The sequence below is a fragment of the Ictalurus punctatus genome, chromosome 1 (genome assembly GCF_001660625.3).
Source record: "Ictalurus punctatus breed USDA103 chromosome 1, Coco_2.0, whole genome shotgun sequence".
NCBI classification, from domain to species: domain Eukaryota; kingdom Metazoa; phylum Chordata; class Actinopteri; order Siluriformes; family Ictaluridae; genus Ictalurus; species Ictalurus punctatus.
The window spans coordinates 26,318,229-26,336,178 of NC_030416.2; the positions used below are offsets into that span (position 1 = coordinate 26,318,229).

The 17,950-nt window shown below is 35.0% G+C and overlaps 1 long non-coding RNA gene across 1 annotated transcript; it reads right to left on the minus strand.

Moving 5' to 3' along the window:
• Window positions 1-921: 921 nt before the first annotated feature.
• Window positions 922-8,525, minus strand: LOC108272542 (uncharacterized). Its single transcript, XR_001814077.3, has 5 exons — window positions 8,396-8,525; window positions 6,790-6,879; window positions 6,564-6,685; window positions 4,599-4,702; window positions 922-3,018 (listed from the first exon to the last, which is right to left on the minus strand). It is a non-coding gene; the product is annotated as an uncharacterized LOC108272542 (long non-coding RNA).
• Window positions 8,526-17,950: the final 9,425 nt, after the last annotated feature.

The window sequence follows — 17,950 nt, forward strand, 5'->3', positions numbered from 1 at the left end:
TTTGTTATATGTATTTTTCTTTGTCTTTGCTTTCCAATTTTTTTCCTAAATTCCTAAGATAAGCAGAGGGATGAGCTAATACATGAGGAAGAAAAGTGAGGAAAGGAAGAAGGAGCATTACTTAATGTAGAAAGGTTGCTACATATCCACAAGCAATTCATAAAGTACACAGAGCATTAAAATAAAGTTGTATCTCTGCTGGATTTGTGTGATTTGCACGTTTTACAGCTCAGTAAACACAGCCTACATCCCAACCCATGAAATTTTCTGTCACAGTGATTGTTTTCCATATTAATCCCTGTGTTCATCTCTTTTGTCTAGGCTAATGGTATGCCCTGCCATATAGCGTGATTACATCAAACATCACATAGAGACCAACTTGGATGTAAAATAAATGACCATCTCCAACAGCAAATATTTTGATGAAGGTAATTTCTTTGCATCTCACAAGCTGGAGAGCTGGATGGTTATTTAACATGTCCATGTAACGGAGATAGGAACATGTTGTTTTCCTTTACACAATTCAACATAATGATAATTAAAGCAAACATATAAGTTCTAGTATCTGCAATCTGTGACAGTATTGATGCGTCCTTCACGAACAAGACAACTCTATTAAGGTTTGTTTTTTTTTCATAGATATAAGCAATGATCTTACTCTTGTACACTTGCTGTTACTCTGTAGAGTAATTTAATCAATAAGCTTCCATGGAAACCACTTTTCATCATCTGAGCTGTTCGTTAGCACGGATGATGAGATGAGTCTTTGACTCTTAGCTGTGTGTATGAAGCAGCATGACGGAGGATCCACCTGCTGCTTGTTGAAGATGTACTGCATATATTAGGAGATGCGATCAGCAATAAGGATAAATGAAAATTCATCTCCTTAATGAAACACAGACACATTAGGCACAATGCCAATGCAGTGAAAGCCAGTATTTTTTAATGCACATTTGTAGCACCTGATTCAAAATTCTATGCAAAACAATGTTATTTCTTCCATTAGAAGGTAAAACAAGATTCCATGCAACAAAGAAATAACAATCACTGTCATGATATCACAACATTTATTAAGTTTAAACTAAAAAATGGCACTGAGCTATTTGGGAGTCATCTATTACCAGTGAGCTTAGTTAAATGATCTGATTCACTGAAAGAAGAAAAAAAACAGAATACCCTTCACAATGTGGCAGAGATTTAGTCATGCTGAACTTTTTTTATTATCTTCTGTAATTCATGTTAGTATAATAATATATACTAACTAATCTCTTATTTATACTGAATGGCTACTGAAAATCTACTCATTTTATATTGTTATGTCCCAAGGCATAATTCCTTTATTTGTTTATTACATGTCTGCAGTAAGGGACTTTAATAATGATTGTATGTGGTGGGTATTGTAGCAGTGCTGTGGTGGTGTTCTCTCTCTCTCTCTCTCTCTCTCTCTCTCTGTCTCTCTCTCTGTCTCTCTTCCAAATGCAATGTGAAGGTTATTGGACACCAGCTGACTCTAGTTACCATCAACTAGTTACCATAGTTACTCCTAAATTAGGGATTTAAGATATAATTGTTTTTTGCAAGCAGTAGGGATTATTTGAGGAAAGCTTTCAGCAACGTTACCCACATCTGAAATTTAGATATAAAATCCTAAAATGATACATATCAAAGGCTTGCAAGAGTCAGACAAAAACAAGTCTTTCAGCTTAAAATGTGCTTCTGTTCATGTGACAGATTGGACAAAAATACAGGGGTTGTTTTTAAACATTTGTCTAAAATTTCACATAGAATCAGAGAGAACGAAAGCTGTGCTTTGCTTTCATTCTTGTCAACAAGTCAAAACAAGATCAAACCTGACTATAAAATAGCATAAGCCTGCAGAGCCTTTTCTGATAATCGCTTCAGGTGAATTAATAAAAAATTACCAATGTGCCAAGGCAAGAGTGGTAAATCTGTCTTGGGGGGGGGGGGGGGGGGGGGGGGTGAAATATTTGCAATCAAAGGAAATTATTTTTGGTTTTCTTTTTACCACAACTGTGATTTAATGTTCATTGTGGGGTTCTTTTTTGTCACTCTAAGGGAATTCTTAAAATTTCTTTATAGAACCCTACAACAGAGTTTTCTTCATAGACAGGGTTTCAAGTAAAGCTCTTTAGGGAGTGAAGGACCTTTTTGTGAGAGTGTAAGCAAACTGATCCCTTAAGGAACCGTTTTTTGTAAGAGTATAAGCAAATTGTGTGTTTTTTATGCCAAAGAGATTGCCAAACAGCTTAAAAATGAGTGTTCTACACTCATGCGGTAATATTGGATATTGTTTGTTTGTTTTCTGTAACATCACGGTAATAATTGTTTTCTCCCTAACATCATTATAACAATTAATATAAAAAATCATTCTGCTTTATTTCTATCTCTCCATCAATCTCTCTATATCCAACTCTGTTTGATTTACAAAGTCTGAATGAGAGGTTGGTGCTTCCAAAATGAAATGTTTGATGCTTTAAAGTTGTGTAAAAACATTTGTTTGCATACAATTACATGATTGATTGTTCTTTTTAAAAAAAATGGAGGTGGAATTCTGCCCAATTTGTTAATAAAAATATATTCATATTTGCTATTAATATTCAACCCTATAATTTACTATGTATGCTGCCAGCAACTTTACATTAAGTTCTGTACCTGATATCTGTTTTGTATTTGTTTTGGGGTTTTTTTCAATAAAAAAAGGCTCACGATCCATTGTGACGCCTATGTGGCTAGCTTACAATGTAAGTGAATTAGGCATGGGTAATAGTAAGTGTATCTTTCTAGGGCTTTTTGATGAACCAATGTATAAGTCACTATTGCTTGGCCAAATTCTACAGTGTACACTTTATATTTAATGAAGGTTTTACAAAACTCAGAATAAATGCTTAAAAGAACAGTTAAAAAGAACCCACAGTGCACCCTCTGAAGAAAAGGTCAAGCTGCTTGGGCATCTGAAATGGCATCCTGCAGTGCCCGAAAATCCAAATTCTTTCAGCCCTACAAAGAATTAAGGGGGAAAAAAAGTTTTCACACTGTAGCCATATTCCAATATATTCTGTCTTTTTCTGTGTTTCTCTTTCATACAGTGCCCTCCATTAATATTGGCACCCTTGGTAAATATGAGCAAAGAAAGCTGTGAAAAATTGTCTTTGTTTAACCTTGTTCTTTTGTTTAAAAATTCACACAGGTTTATCCAAAACAAAATATCTTTGTTAAATATATGTGTGCCACAATTATTGGCAACACTATGAATTCATATTATAAAAATATATTTGAATTATATTCTCATTGATATTTTACATTTTTTTAGTACACCTGGTTGACTAGGAACAGGAAATTGTTCAATCATGACTTCCTGTTTGACAGGGGTATAATATGAGTTAACACCTTCCCTTAGTCATTCATAACAATTAGTAAGACCAAGGAATATACCTGCAATGTGTAGCAAAAGGTTGTTGAGCATCACAAAATGGGAAGTGGCTATAAGAAAATAGCACAAGCATTGAAAATGCCCATTTTTCACCATCAGGGCAATAATAAAGAATTTCCAGTCAACTGGAAATGTTATGAATCAATCTGGAATTGGACATGTGTATATATTGTCTCAACGCACTGTGAAGAGGATGGTTTGAGTGGCCAAAAAAAGCTCCAAAAATCACAACTGGAGAATTGCAGAAGTTAGTTGTGCCTTGGGGTAAGAAAGACTCCAAAACTACAATCCGAAGTCACCTACATCACCACAAGTTGTTTGGAAGGGTTTCAAGAAAAAAGCTTCTACTCTCATCCAGAAACAAACTCAAGCGTCTTCAGTTTACCAGACACTACTGGAACTTCAAATGTGATTGGGTTCTATGGTCAGATTAAACCAAAATAGAACTTTTTGGCAATAAACACCAGAGTTTAGGTGCACACAGAGAGGTAGCCATATGGAAAAGTACCTCATGCCCATGGTTAAATATGGTGGTGGCTCTTTAATGTTTTGGGGCTGTTTTTCTGCAAGAGGACCTGGACATTTTGTTAGGATACAGATATTAAATGAAAACATGCGTCAAAATCAACACAAAAATGGTTTGCTGACCACAAAATCAAGGTCCTGCCATGGCCATCCCAGGCCCCTTACTTAAAACCCATAGAAAACATGTGGGGTGAACTGAAGAGGAGAGTCCACCAGCATGAATCTCGAAATTTGAAGGATCTGGAGGGATTCTGTATGTAGGAATGGTCTCAGATCCCTTGCCATGTGTTCTTCAACTTCATCAGGCATTATAGGAGAAGACTCAGAGCTGTTATCTTCGCAAAAGGGATGTATTGTCTGAAAGTATGCCAATACCTGTGGCACACATATATATTTGAGATTTTTTTTTTCATAAACCTGTGTTTTGTTTGCAATTGTGAATTTTTGTGTATTTTTAGAGAATTAAAAAAAAAAAAAAAAACCAATTTAACAAAAGATCAAACAGTTAAACAATAAAGACACTTTTTCATGGCCTTCTTTGCTCATATTTACCAAGGGTGCCAATATTACTGGAGGGCAAATCTGCAAATCTAGCATTATGGAGTTTTATTGCCTAACCCACCTTTGTTCAGGCTGTGTGTGTAAAAATCCCAGTCATGTTTATTGGCAGAACCGTTGCACTATAAGTCCCAGTCCTACAGCACAGTATCTACACACTGTTGAGGCCTGATGGTCAAGAAAAGCGTGTTAATTCTGGAAACATCCAACAGTACTGAGCATTAACATTGTAAAATTTTAACTTGCCAGCTAAAATTTATATATCCTTTAATATACAAAACCAATTTGGACAAATATGTTTATACGGTGGTTTGCATTAGTATTAACCCCCTTGAACTTTTCCACATTTTGTAGTGTTACAACTTGGAAATGAAATGGAGATAATTGGGATTATACTATGTCATAGATCGACAAAAAATAGCCCATAATATTGAAGTAGGAAAATAAATTACAAAAGTAGTTAGCAAAATGAATTACAAATGTAAAATGAAAAAAAATTATATTTGTGACTGTGTAAGGATTTAGCCCTGTGACTGTTAAACCCCTAAATTAATTCTGGTTCAACCAGGTGCCACCAGAAGTCATCCAAGTGGTTGATTGCTCCTGTGTGCAATTAAGAGTGTAACCTCAATATAAATACATCTGTTCCTGGAAGGCCTCAGAGAGAACATGCCCAAACATATATCGTCATGAAGACAAATGAGCTTTCAAAAAGACTCAGACAGGGTTTGTTTACAATACAAAATGTGAAAAAATTCAAAGAGGGGTGATTACATGCATCATGTGAAAAAATAAGCATGCCCCATGGAAATTGTTGGCTTTTTTGACATATTTGAACAAGCAAACATTTGATCCTCTTTGAAACAGTGTCTATTAATAAGGTTGATACACTCTATCAAATGACATATAAAATGAACATTTTGTAGTAATTTTCATGATTTCAATGAACAAAAAACAGATCAGTCACATGGAAAACATAAGTATAAGCCTACAGTTATCACACCTTCAAATCCATAAAATTAGAATCAGGTGTTCAAGATTGGGTGCCAGTGATTAAAACCTGCTTATTAGGGAGTGCAGGTGGAACCTGTCTTATTTAAACCTCTCATATCTAGTGTCTGGTGTTCCCTTTGCTCTTGAGGTGTGTGGGGTCATTGTGTCAAGATCTGAATAGTTTTATATATTATAATAAGGCCTTTAGAAAAAAAAAGGTTGTGGATGCCTATGAGTCTGGCAAGTGATTTAAAAAGATCTCCCAATTATTTGAAATACATCATTCCATTGTAAGGAAGATCATCTACAAATGGTGCAGATTTCAAATGACTGCCAATTTGTCCAGGACTGGCCGTCCAACAAAATTCAGCTCAAGAGCAGACCATCTGATGTGAAATGAAACCTCCAAGAACCCAAAAATTTCATTACAGGATCTGTTAGTAAGTCTTGCAAGTGTTGTTGTCAAAGTGCATGCTTCTACTATCAGAAAGCGACTGCACAAATTTGATGTGCAGCATGAAAATAATACTGCGTGAAAGAGTGGTCAAAAATTCCAGCAAGCTGATGTCATACATTGGTGGACAATTATGCAAAATGCCTACTAGAAGTTATTTCTGCTAAAGGGGTCAAAACTAGCTTCTGAGGCCAAGGGTGTATTTACTTTTTCCACAGAAGAATCACATCTATTGCTATTTCTGTTGAATAAATGAATGAAAAAGCTATTTTTACTTGTGGTTTTCTTCAAGTATATCAACTTTATTAATGGGCATGGTTTCAAAGAGGATCAAATGTTTGCTTGTCCAAATATGTCAAAAAAGCCAAGAATTTCCATGGGGTGTACTTATTTTTTCACACGACTGTATGTATAAGTGACTTTAATAGACTGCTAACATTGACATGTTTTATCATGATTCATTAATTTCTGCAGAGTTTACATTGTGTATTTATTAAGGCAACACTTAATCAGATCAGAAGAATATTTTTTTAATTATGTACTATCATTATGGTTGTTTTTTTGATGCATATATTTATTTACCTCATCATTTATCGGGTTCATGCCACCGCGGACTGCTTCTTCGTTTACTGAATTGGATTCTCCATGTTTATTGCCTTGATTGGGAGTTACATACATATCATAATTTATACTGGTTGTATTATCTGTAATGGAATAAAAAAAGTATTATTGGCAACAGGAAAGAAGTGATGTGTATATAATGCATTTAATTTTAATTATTTATTAGACTTATCATGAATTGGCATACAGTCAGATTCATATTCAAAGGAGTAATCTGTATAGTCGGTGTATCCTGCGGTCTGTGTCGCATAATCAAATTCACTATCATCTGTATAACCTGTAAAAGGGGGAAAAAACACTTAGAAGGCCATCACATTATCTGGAAATGCTAGTGGAGATTGGAGCATTACACTCTAATCTTTAAAGCCATTTAACACTGTTGTTTTTCATCTTCAAATCTTTGTTTGTATTTTTGTTTAATGGTTTTGAACAATGACAAAATTTCATTAAAAAAAAGTTAAACCTTTTAACTCTTCTAAGAAGTATCCTTTAGAATAATCAGAGCTTCGTTTCATGTTATGTCCTAATGTGGACTGATTTTGAGGGAATATTTATGGAAAAGTGGCATGTTGGCATGTGAATGAAAACAATAAGATAACACAAGGTAATAAAACCTGACAGAAAACCCTTACTGCAGTTACAGTATTCAACTACATCCAACCAACTGAAACATTGTGATGGTCTGAACTCGTTCTTGTACAATGTCAGGTATTGAGTTTCCTCTCACTGAACCTGGCAGCTCACTGTTTTACCCAACTACAGAACAGGTATAGACAAGATCTTCAAACATTCTACAGTCTTGGCTTAATGCAGCCCGTATCTACAACTCATATCTAGAGACAGTTTTCCTTTCAGATTTGAATGATTGGCAAAAGCATCTCTACACTGGTTCCACTCTACTTTTTTTAGTCATTTCCTTAGTCCTGATATAATCAGTGTGAAATAAATCACTTACACAATCGTTTGGTATCACACTGATTTTGAGACAGCAGGTAAATGCCAGCAGACAGTCACATCATTTACACACATACATTAGCTAAAAACACTTTTAGACAGCAACATAAACTGCTTAAATTTGTTTTATATTGTCTGTACTTGTTCTGGTGTGTATGCATTCTTGGACAAGCTTTTTTTTTAAGTTTATTATTAATTTCTCAGCATGACAAGAGAACTGATGAGGCTAATTAAGGTAAAATTATATATATAAAAAGATATGTACCTTGATGTCAAAGTGTTTTGCAGTATGCAAAAGTTCCACAGTTCTGCACGCCTAGCCTGGGAATGTTTTATTAAGCTTGTCAACTTGTCTAGGCTTTCTGCAGAAATCACTTTAAATAATTAAGGAGCCAGTTTAACAAAAGGTTTCAAAACATTCATACAGAAGAAAATACCAACATTTCACCATGTGAGGGGTTTCCCCAGGCTGCCACACATCTACAATTTCTTCTGTCTTTGTTGGTAAACTAATTAAAAAGCCTACTAAACTGAACATGAATGAGAAGAAGCTTTTGTTAAGCTTTTATTTAATTTAAACTGACACATGGTAATATTTTGTTTTGTTTTTTTATCGACTTTTTCAGCTTCCATCAATCCTGTCTTTCAACGCTTGTTGAATTTCATAATTTCATTTCAAGGTTGTTGTTTTTTTTAAACTATAATGGGTTATAGCACAAAAATTTTAGCTGAAATGCTGAAGTAATTATTATATCAGCCACTTCCCTTTATTTACACTATCACATCATGAATTTGGAAGTCAGGAAAAAACAAGATATGAAAGGAGATGTAGTTCTTACCCAAACACTGAGGCAGCAACAAAACCCCTGTCACCCACAGAGAGAGCAGTCCTGTGTGCATGCTGGAGAAGTGTGTGATTGCAGAGATGTGTGTGTAGTGCGCAGTGAGACACATGCATAACTCCATGAGCTGTATTTATGTACAGTAGTGTGTCAAAGGGTGGAGAGGACTGGGTTGGGCTAAAACAGACTGCTAATATAAACTCATCTCTCTTATTGGTCCTTTGGCCTTTAGGAACTTACAGACAGGTGACAAATTAAAGATAAAGCCAACATAAAGCCAACATAAGGTAAGTCTTAAATAAGGTGTTGGGCCACCACAAGCCACCAGAACAGCTTCAATACATAGGTTCTACAAGTCTTTGGAAGTGTACTGGAGCAATGAACAGCATTCTTTCAAAAGATATTCCCTCAGGTGGAAGAGACCACTCTCATTAGAAAAGAAATATTTATAACGGTGATCAGTCAGAAGAACATTGTATTGATTTGCACTGACTGTTCCCTCTAAGTGGACTCAAATCATGTCAGCTAAATGTGTCACAAAATAACAGATGCAGAGATTTTTCCTTGAATTTGTCACCGATGTGTATATAACATTGTTTATTATTGTTGTTGTTGTTACTTGATTAAAATAATTGTATTTAATATCTTTTTCCAAATGTTTATTGGTTGATTAAATCTTACATAGATCTTTATCTGGTATGTTGGATAGTTCTCCTATCTACAGGACAAATCTAGAGGCAGATCCAAACATGCAATGGCTTTGTTATTCTTGGTTTCACCTTAACATGTCCAATACTGTTAGTATGGATGAACCCATTAAGGAAGGAACATCTCAGTTTTTATGTAATATCTAGAAATTATTTACTCACATGCCAATTAAAGGAGATATCTCAAAGAATATTTTACTAGGACAAATACACAGGGCAATATACTTCTGTGAACTTGCTAAAAGTACAGCACTGGCACATGCTCCTTTGAGCAATCCCCTCTGAAACTATTGGAACAGCAAGGCCAACTCATTTGTTTGTGTTATACACCAAAATTATTTGGGTTTGAGATCAAAAGATTTCAGCTTTTATTTCCTGGTATTTACATCTAGATGTGTTAAACAACATAAAACATTGAACCTTTTGTATAAGACCACCCAATCTTAGGTGAGCATAAGTATAGGAACAGATAAGACTTGAAGTAAATTATAGTAAATAACACTTAATATTTGGTTGTATATCCTTTGCTAGCAATAACTGTTTGTGCAATGCCTTTGATTGATTTTCCCTCTTTTCTCACATTCAAAATGGCTTGCTATTCTCCCATAGACAGCACTCTGATCTTCATGTTAACATATTTTTTAACAACAAATTCAGTCTTCACAGGTGAAACTGAAGGCTAGAATCAATAGTAGATGTTCAGAGCTATTTATTGGTTAAACAGTCAATCTAAAAGGACACACCTGGGTAGCAAGGAACACCTGCCAGTCACATGTTCAAGTATTTTTGCTTTCTACAAATTGGGTGGTCTGATGCAAAATGTGCTATTTTCTATGTTGATTAACACATCTACATATAAATACCTGGAAATAAAAGCTGAAATTATAAACTTTGGGGTTTGGGGGTCCCATGATGCTTCATGTGTTTTCCTTAGAATAATTCGGAAAACAAATAATATTCCCCCCAGACTCCTTTAGAATCAGTGCTAATTTCCCCCAAAGATCAGTTGAGGAAAATGAACTAAGATTCACTTAGCACTCTTATAGCTCACTAGTTAAATATATAAAGTGAATTGTCATCATGTGACTGTGGTTTTGACAAAGGCTGATCAAAGGAATTACAGCGACAGTTATTTAGTGGTTTGTCAAAGGGAAGTGAAATTCATTGCTTGGTTTAAAACAACTGTTTTAAAGTGCTTATGCTTCTTGTTATTAATTCAGTAGCAAGGATCGTGTATTATCATGCCAGTTTTTAAACTCAATGTAGTGACAATGCCTTGAACCACCAAATCTGCCCTCTTATTGCAGTTGGTTATCACAGTGCATTTGGTTTCCTTAAAGTTATAGTATGAAATTTCATTCATTTGTTTCAATCATATAATAAGAGCAGTGAGTCGTTCTTGTGCTTTCAGTTGGTTAATTACAAGACCCAGCGACACTGAGGAACAGCTGTGTCACAGACAGAGAGCATTTAATGGAAATTCCCAATTAATGTTGGGAACATTCATCAGCCATACTACAACCAAAAGCAGATACAAATAACTCCACAGTTTTACAAGAACAAGTCACAGTCATAGTCACAGACAAAGATCATAGTCACAGACAGCTTTAGACGCTACACAGTTACAAATGCTCTATTCATCCCCAATTAAAGCACTATTTTTTAAAAACAATGGAACAAGTATTATAACTGCTGTCACCTTATAGACCCTATACTTTTTTAAATCAAAATGCTCTAAACACATATCACAATTAAGTGCACACCTGAATATTTTACATTATGTTAAAAAACACAAAATCACTCCTACAGTATCTTTAATAACCTTTAAAGTACAGAGCACGCCCTTAATAAGCAAAAATCTTTATCAGATCAGACCACAGTGAGATGAGATGATCATTGCAAAACTGATTTTTGTTTGTTTGTTCTTCTAAACATTTCAGTATTGATTTGGACATATATTTCATCTTGTAGAAAGGAATATTACTTTCAACAGGTTGATGTTTTTTTTGTGTGTGTGTGTTGTTGTTTTTTTTGTTTGTTTGTTTTTTGTATTTATGTTTTAAAAAATTATCTAGGGGTATTTTGCCACAATTTTGAGAGAAAATCCTGTTTTTTAATATATGATTTTTTGTTAGAATAAAGATTAATAATTTCCTCTCTTGTTGTATATTTTTGTTTGTAATGTGTATTTTATACATTAATTTTTGCTCATTTTAATAAAGAATGTTAACAATTATGCTGTGCACTGATGGATACTGTATTGGTGAAGCAAAAACAGCTGGCACCGTTTGTGTGTTTGTGTGTGTGTGTGTGTGTGTGTGTGTGTGTGTGTGTGTGTGTGTGTGTGTGTGCTAGTCTCCACTGAAAAACCAAAAATAAACCCAACCTGACATGTAGTCACTTTGTGCTCCAGGCTCCTGCCTTTAAAGTACTTTTATGGTCTAACAAATTCATTAGATGCAATTAGTCATGCAAATATTGTCATGTTATTCAGTGGGACCTACACAGAGGGGAAGCTAAGGTTAGATACTGTCGAAGGCAAAGAATTTATCTGAAGGGTTCAATTTTGGTGCTATACCAGAATAATATCTTGTAGGGTGTCACAACCTCTGGGCATGTTTTGGAGTGTGGGTTTTGTGTATGCGCTTCTTGTTAAAGGAAACTGGAGGAGTAGCAGTGGCTTCATCTGGAGCTGAGAGAGCAGTGCAGCTTCCACTTTCTCTGCCATTCTCTTGCTCCCCTTTTCTCTTTTCTTTGCTTTTCATGCTTCTGTGATGTACTATGATTATTTGTTATCATTTAGGATTACTACTTTTGTCTGTTTATTCTCAAGGTCCTAGTCTGTATCATTATCTGTTCCCTTGAGCTGCAGTCATAACAGCAGTCATAACTGAGCATGTAGATATATTGCTTCTTTTTTTTTTTTTTCATTTTTAACCTCTTAGCAGATGTCAATTTCGTTTCACCCAGAGATTTGTTGAAACAGAGAGTCTAACTCTAGTTTTGTACACAGAATACATAGAAAATGCATACATAATTACAACATTGATTTGGGTTTTTTTTTTTGTTTTTTTTTTTAGAACTGCTTTTGCTATATGAAATGTCTTTAGAAAAACCTCTCTTCCTCATCTCTACACTACTGTACATTAAAGATGTTGTCCTGCATTTTTCAGACCAGTAGTTATAGTCAAGTGTGTGTGTGTGTGTGTGTGTGCGCGCATGCGTGCGTGCGTGCGTGTTGCGTGTGTGTGTGTGTGTGTGTGTGTGTGTGTGTGTGCATTCTGCTTGATGAGGTGAATGTCGTGTATCTCACATTCTCAATTTCAATCTTCAACTGTATTTGTTTGTCATTCTGTATACAGTGGGGGAAATAAGTATTGAACGCGTCAACATTTTTTCAGGAAATATATTTACAGTGAGACTATTCACATGAAATTTTCACCAGACATCAGTATTAACTCAAGAAATCCAGAAATATAAAGAATTCACAACATTAAAGTCATAACATTAAACATAAAAAACTTTATTACACATCACTTTATTTATGGACTTTAATGTTAATATGAATAGCCACATTGGAAATATATTTACTGAAAAAAATATTTACGTGTTCATTACTTATTTCCCCTACTGTAAATATTTTGGAATTGAATGGAATGTTTTACTGTTCAATAAATAAGTGTTGCTAAGATTACACAAAATAGGAAAAACAACAAAAATACAAAAAGAAACCTTTGTGCCATGTCACAGTTTCGGGCAGCAAGTTTTCCCAAGCAGATGCAGGTTCGTTATGCTAACATTGTTATGTCAGGTGTAAAACCTGTACAAAATTATATGTGGGACAGCCAGTTTTATTCTTGCTGCATCACCAGAGGCAAGTCATGTACCATGTCAGTTTAGCCTGAGGACTAACAACCCTCTCGCTGTACTGGTACAAATGTAGACACTCAATTACATAAATTATCTCAATGTCTCCTATTCACACTTATTTTACTGTATATAATCAGAAAAAAAAACAAATAGAAGAAGAAGAAGAATGATAATAATAGCAGTAGTCCTATGTACAGTGTGTTGCATAAGTTTTCACCACCACCACCACCACCCCCACACACACACAGACTTGAGTATTATGGGCTAATTTGTGTAGATTCACAACATATAATCCCAGTTAAGTCAGTTTCAGTTCCAGGAATTTTCAGGAACACTACATAATGTAAAAATGTTCAAGGGCATAAATACTTAAGTTCTTGCTGACAAAAGTGTTCATTATTGTACTGTGCCTTAGATGAAAGAAGACAGTCTTAAGGTTTTAACTGAAATGTGATGGTTAATGTAATTTCCTATCACATTCCTCATTTCAAGCTAATTTATTTGGATGAAAATAAAAGCAGCAGGTAGTAGAGTCATAACACTGCAATGTGTTCATGAGTTTGCTCGTTCAATAATGTAATAATGTTTGTTTTAAAAGGGCCTCATAAGTAATTATTTATCAACACTTACATTTACAGTGATGGGACCTTCCAACAGGGGCATAATCTGGTCTGGGCATTCAGGACTTTTTTCTTTAGCGCTGAATAATTCTCCACTTGGAGCAGTTTGTCACTACGAACGAACAACATGTCAGTAAAAGGAAAGAGCAGTGTTGTAATTTTGTATCTTTCATAAGCGGACGAAAGTCTTCTGTCTTATTGGCTGACAGCTCTCATTTCTGCCAAACGCTAGCTCACAGTCAGTGTGAGGAGAAAATGGATATATGTTAATTTATTATATATATATATATATATATATATATATATATATATATATATATATATATATATATATATATATTTACCATTAAAGGGGTTGAAACTGAAACATTAACATCCTCTCAAGGTGTGTAAATATCTATATGAGTTCCAAGTTACATAAATATATATATATATATATATATATATATATATATATATATATATATATATATATATATATATATATATATATATATATATATATATATACCATTAAAGGGGTTGAAACTGAAACATTAACATCCTCTCAAGGTGTGTAAATATCTATATGAGTTCCAAGTTACATAAACATGATATGAGCAGAGCATAAGGACAGCTAGCATACTTTGCATGGCGCTGTAGCAGCTAAACCCATACAGTGATAGCTTAGTTGTGCCTCCCCTTGGCTAGTGATACCAAAATAGCCTAGTCTTGTGTTAGATCAGCAAAAAGATTGATATTTTATCGGTCTGGTGGTCCTGCAAACAGTAATAACACCCGAGGCAAGTTTTTATGAAAAATCCAATGTTTTGTCCAATTTTCACATTTTAAAGCAAATGGCCCTCATATGCAAGAAAACCAAAATGCATGGAAACAGTCTATTTAGAAGTATGTTTTTAGAAGTTTTTTGAGGGAGATGAATCTAGGCTCAGCCCCAGATGATTAACAGTCCAGCTAATGCTCCAGCCTTATAACATAAAAATACAAAACATAAAAGCATTTTTATAGTAATTGTATACATATGTTTCTATAACCATCAAATCCAAGTTAGGAAAAAAATATGTATTTATTTTGTATATTAAATACTGCAATTTCGACATCAAGTGGAGGGGCTTTTCAGTTAAGTTACACATGCACACATGCAAATTATAATTCTGAAAGCATTTGTCCAGTGTTTCTTTGGAACTATATCAGGTAGCATTGTGCTAATTAGCTACCCCACTAACTATCCAGCAGAAGAAAGAGAAGTTAGCCATTATGCAAGCTTATATGGCGTACCTGATTAAATGTTTATATTTAATGTAAATGTTATATTTTTAAATAATACATAGGTTCATTTATTTATCCTGTGTTATTTACAACCAGTTTCATATTTTTCCACTTTCTTTCTTTTTCTTTTCTTTTTTTTTTCCTCATTTGTTTAAAATGTATGATTCTTAGTTTGTGCACTTTTGCATCTCAGTTGTGTTGTACCTGTCTACTGTTTACTCCAGGTATGTCAAATATAGGTACCTTGGTGGTAAAGGCTGTAATTCTGTCCACTAAAAAAAATCATTTAGAATCCATTCTCAAAATGTAAATTATCCAAGAAAAAAATAGCTAGTCTCTCGTACTCCACTAGTGGGCAAAATAGAGCAATGAATGCATTGCCACAAATTTAGCTACTGACAAAATGTTTAATGATATTCATTTGCAAGCTAAAAATTTGTCTCTGTAACCATGTCCCTTTTTTAAAATATATAATTATCTATCTATCTATCTATCTATCTATCTATCTATCTATCTATTTGCAGTCTGTTCATCTGTTTTGTAGGTTATATGTGTTCAATGTATTTGTGCATTCAGAATGTGACTTTCATATAAATGCAGATAAATGATCACAGTTAAGAGGAGTTGTTGATTTGTTATTGGTCACTAAACAGATTTTCTGTCACAGAGAGGTTTTACTGAGTGCAATAAGTGAGAATGTCGCGCCCTCTGGTGGACAGATCGGGTAAATATAGAGAGATAAGTTACCTCCTATCAAGTAGTTGATAATAGTCTACTGCAAGGACTCCCTTACATTTGGCAACCAGGATTCCCTTTAACCGTGAAAAATTCCACAGACAAATTATTTTATGAACACAAACCAACTTTACGAATATTAGCCTCATTATTTAAATATGTACACTAGTATGGCTATTTATTAGAGCCATATGAGCTTTCTATTCCTGATCTTTCCACACTAACAGGCCATATTAGGCTCAAGTTGACATAAGTTATAGGCCTTACTGCTTTTGAGTTAATTAGATTGAATTAAACCAATTCAATTAAACAGTCAAAGCAGTAAAAATGGTGTTATAATAAGTCCATATTAAATATTAAACCTTTGATAATGGTATCAAAAAAACAGACCTCACACTTTTAAAAAAGGTAGCAAAGGTAGTATGCTTTATGATTTTATATGTGTATGTGTATTCCATCATTCAAGTGGTCCAATGATTGCAAAGTTGGTTGCTTGACCATTTTTAATTTTTCAAAACAATTTTCACTTATTACTTCTATGTATTCACATTGCAAAACCACCATTTTTTTTTATTTAATTTTTTTTACTTGGTTTAAATACAACGGCCATCTTTTTGTCATGGCACACAACAAATTTTGGTTGTACAGCTCTTTACAGAAACCTCAATGAGTGCTAAAGTTACAACATTGATGACAAAATGGACAAGTATTGTCAGCTTGAATCTACATTGGAATTATGGTAATTGGAATAAACATCATTTATAATTGTTCCAATGAGGGAAATGTGCTGTAAAGCACCTCACCAGGACTCTGTACATCCATCCATCCATTAATTTTCCATACCGCTTATCCTATACAGGGTCACAGGGAGCCTGGAGCCTATACCAGGGGAGTCGGGGCACAAGCCAGGGGACACCCTGGACGGGGTGCCAACCCACTGCAGGGTAAAATCGCACACCCATTCACAATTTGGACAATTTGCCAATCAGCCTACAATTTGAAAATTTGCCAATCAGCCTGCAATGCATGTCTTTGGACTGGCGTAGGAGACTGATGTCCCCAAGAGAAACCCTCGAAGCAAAACTCAGAACATGCAAACTCCACACACACAGGGCGGAGGTGGGATTTGAACCCCCAAACCCGGAGGTGCGAGGCAAGTGTGCTTACCACCATGCCTCCAACTCTGAACATATTACAATAAAATTCTATAAAGGTCCAAGATAAAAAATAAGGGGTATCATAATATGGCTATATATTTTCCTTGTGGTAATGAACTGTGGGCAAACTTGGGGTACCTTTTTATTAGTTAATTAATTAAAATATCACTGTAGTTACTTTTTACAAAATTTAATTCATTCATTCATTCATTCATTCATTAAGTCATTATTCTGAAGGGTATTATGGGTTCAATTTTGTTCCAATTGAAAATGAGTCTTAAGCTGCCAACCTGTGACTCAATAATTGTATGTATGAATAATTACAGTTGCAATCGCAAAAGGTTTCCATGCCAGAACTCCAAGACGTGCACCACTAGTGACCCAAAAGCACAAGAAAAGTCGGCTCAAAATCACACAAATAAACCACAGAAGTTTTGGGATTCTGTTCTGTAGAGCGGTGAAACAAAAATGGAACTTTTCAGCACGATGGATCAGCGGTATGTCTGGAGAAAGAAGAATGAAGGAAGAACACTCTGTCCACAGTCAAGCATGGTGGTGGCTCTGTGATGCTCTGGGGCTGCTTTGCATCCTCTGGAACTGGAAACCTGCAGCGTGTGGAAGACAAGATGGATTCATTGAAGTATCAGGAAATCCTTGGAGAAAATGTCATGCCGTCTGTGAGGACGCTGAAGCTTGGGCGTCATTGGACCTTCCAACAGGTCAATGATCCCAAGCATACCTCAAATTCCGCCAAGGCTTGGTTGCAGAAGAAGTCCTAGAAGATTCTACAGGGCCATCACAGTCACCTGACTTGAACCCCATAGAAAATCTCTGGTGGGATTTGAAGAAGGTGGTTGCAGCACACAAACCCAAGAATATTACTGAACTGGAGGCCACACAAAATATTGACACTTTGGGCCCAATTTGGACATTTTCACTTAGGGGTGTACTCACTTTTGTTGTTAGGTGTTTAGACATTAATGGCTTTGTGTTGAGTTATTTTGAGGGTACAGCAAATTTACACTGTTACACAAGCTGTACACTCACTACTTTACATTGTAGCAAAGTGTCATTTCTTCAGTGTTGTCACATTAAAATATATAATCAAATATTTACAAAAATGTGAGGGGTGTACTCACTTTTGTGAGATACTGTATGTAGAAGTTTGATGATTTTGTTGTACTTTGCTGGGGC